Source organism: Phyllobates terribilis, unplaced genomic scaffold, assembly GCF_046119375.1.
Source record: "Phyllobates terribilis strain yellow unplaced genomic scaffold, ASM4611937v1 Scaffold_584__1_contigs__length_1024158, whole genome shotgun sequence".
Lineage (NCBI taxonomy): Eukaryota > Metazoa > Chordata > Amphibia > Anura > Dendrobatidae > Phyllobates > Phyllobates terribilis.
Genome location: NW_027363344.1, coordinates 1,003,772 through 1,006,865, shown reverse-complemented (window position 1 = coordinate 1,006,865; position 3,094 = coordinate 1,003,772). Strand labels below are relative to the sequence as shown.

At 42.7% G+C, this 3,094-nt stretch overlaps 1 pseudogene; it reads left to right on the top strand.

Moving 5' to 3' along the window:
- The first annotated feature begins 2,394 nt into the window (after positions 1 to 2,394).
- On the top strand, positions 2,395 to 2,569 carry LOC141233393 (U2 spliceosomal RNA; annotated as a pseudogene).
- Positions 2,570 to 3,094: the final 525 nt, after the last annotated feature.

Sequence of the window (3,094 nt, the reverse complement as noted above, 5' to 3'; positions counted from 1 at the left end):
CCCACAAGTGACCCCATTTTGGAAACTAGACCCCCCAAGGCACCCATCTAGATTCATAGTGAGCACTTGGAACCCCAGGTGCTTCACAAATTGATTCATAAAAATGAAAAAGTGTTTTATTTTCACTTTTTCATTTTTACGAATCAATTTGTGAAGCACCTGGGGGTTCTAAGTGCTCACTATGCATCTAGATAGGTGCCTTGGGGGGTCTAGTTTCTAAAATGGGGTCACTTGTGGGGGAGCTCCAATGTTTGGACACACAGGGGCTCTCCAAACGCAACATGGCGTCCGCTAACAATTTGAGCCGATTTTCCATTCAATTTGTTAGCGGACACCATGTCGCGTTTGGAGAGCCCGTGATGTGCCTAAACAGTGGAGCTCCCCCACAAGTGTCCCCATTTTGGAAACTATACCCCTCAAAGATTTTATTAAGGTGTATAGTGAACATTTTGAACCCAGAGGTACGGCACATTATTTGTTTACATTAGGTCATCATATTGAATAAGTTTTCATTATTCTTGAGCGCAAGTGCTCGCTACTTGAGTTTGCTCAAGTGCTCGAGTGACATGCTCGAGTCCCTGCTCCGCATGTTTCACGGTTATTAGACACCCAAAAAAAAACATGCGGGGATCGCTCGTGCATGGCAGGCAATCCCCATAAAGTTTTTTGGCCGCGAAGCATATGGGGCAGAGACTCGAGCATGTCACTCAAATACCCACGATACTAAATGCATACCAGAGCACCCGATGCAATCTCAAGTAGCGAGCACTTGCTCTCAACACTAGTCGCCATATCGTCATCTTTTTTTCTTACTTTTGAAAAAAATCCCAACCCCAGCCCTAACCCTAGCACAACCCTAGCCCCAGCAAAACCCTAGCCCCAGCACAACCCTAGCCCCAGCACAACCCTAGCCCCAAACCCAGCCCTAACCCTAGCCCAATCCTAACTCAAGAGTTTATTTTTGACGCCGTTCCTTGTGCGGTATAAGTGATTAGACGACTTTATTCTTCGGATCGGTGTGATTACAGCAATGCCAGAATCATATGGGGTTTTTATGACTGACAGCTGTCACACACTAAAAGACGCATTTTTTGTAAAATCTAGTTTTTGCATCGCCATATTTTGAGAGCTATAATTTTTCCAGATTTTGGCAGACAGTCATGTGACGGCTCGTTTTTTGCGGGATGACTTGACGTTGTTATTGGTGCCATTTTCAGGCACGTGACATTTTTTGATCGCTTTCTATTCCGATTTTTGGGAGGCAGAATAAACAAAAACCAACAATTCAGGAATTGTTTTTTTTTTTTTTTTTTTATTCTGTTCCGCGTGTGGTAAAATTGATGAGGCAGCTTTACTCTTCGGGTCAGTACGTTTACAGCGGTACCACATTTGTATCATTTTTCTATGTTTTGGCGCTTATACACAATAAAAGCTATTTTATAGAAAAAAATATTTTTTAGTATTGCTTTATTCTGAGAGCTATAACTTTTTTATTTTTCGGCTGATGGAGCTATATGGCGGCTTGTTTTTTGCGGGACGAGATGACGTTTTCAGCGGTATTATTTTTATTTATATGCGTCTTTTTGATCGCGTGTTATTCCACTTTTTGTTTGGCGGTATGGTGATAAAGCATTGTTTTTTGCTTGTTTTTTTTTTTTTTTTTTTTACCGTGTTCACTGAAGGGGTTAACTAGTGGGACAGTTTTATAGGTCAGGTTGTTCCGGACGCGGCGATACCAAATATGTGTACTTTTATTGTTTTTTTTTTATTTTTTTTATAATAATATTTATTGATGGGTACATTATATTTTTATTTTTGGTGTATTATTTTTTTTATTTTTTTATAATATTTTTGCACATTTTTTTTTTTTTTTTTTTCCACTTTCACACAGTTTATACACTTTATTACTTTGTCCCACTCTGGGACTTTCACTTTTTTTTCTGATCGCCTGCATGGCACAGGAATGGAGCACCATCCCTATGCCATGCAAGCTGTCAGAAATGCACAGTGTGAAGATTGCTTGGAGATGCACTGCGCATGTCCAAGCAATCTTCCTGCTCTCTGGTGACCCGGATGTTGTCATGACGACATCGGGTCGTCATGGCAACACCCGGGAAGCCTTTGCAGACTGCGCTGGAAGCCGGAAGAGGAGGTGAGTATCGCCGATCACCTCCCCTTGCCCCCCCAATGCCGCGATCGACTTCGATCGACTTCGATCGCAGCATCGCGGGGGTTAATGTGCTGGGAGCGGTGCGTGACCGCTCCCTGCACATAGTACCGGGTGTCAGCTGTGACAATCAGCTGACACCCGGCGGCGATCGCGCCCGCACAGCCTGTGTGCGGGCGCGATCGCGATGACGTACTAATACGGGTCTGGCTCTTAAGTCCCAGGGCACAGACGCGTATTAGTACGTCAGATGTTATTAAGGGGTTAATATCTGATACGTCCCCTATCTGGGGACCATATATTAAATGGATTTTTAGAACAGGGAGATGGAAAAAGAGCTTGCTCTGTCCACTCCACGCATTGACCTGGTATTGCAGTATCTCCAGGACCGGTGCACCCCTTCTTTAATGCAGTTTCTAAAATCAGAAAGAATTGAATTCAATGTTTTTTGTTCATTTTGCTTGTTTGTCGGATTTTGGGATGGACTCTTTGGCTTTGCTTTTCTTCTCCTCATTGGATTTTTCATGTTCAAAGTTGCAGAAGCCAGATTACAAGCTCATTTTGGTTCAACTTCAGCAACTGTGCATTGCATTGCCATGTAATGTAATGCAATGCTATCTTTCTAGCTCTCCCTTTTTACTTCCTTTTGGATAAACAGACATATTAGGCAAGCATTTTGGAGCTTTCACCTAAATAACTACAGGTGGTGAGATAAGCTGCACAATATAATTGACCTTTCAGTATATTGTTGCACACACACCATCTATTTAGCAAATGCCCTTGTTATCAACAGCAGCCTTTTAAACTCACCTGAGCTAACAGGTATGTGCGCTGGTTACTCTGCTGCGCTTAAAATTTCTTTTTTGGTTTGCTACAATGCCTTTTCTGAAACGTTGTCTCCCTCTGCTGGAACACTGACTTCTTTCA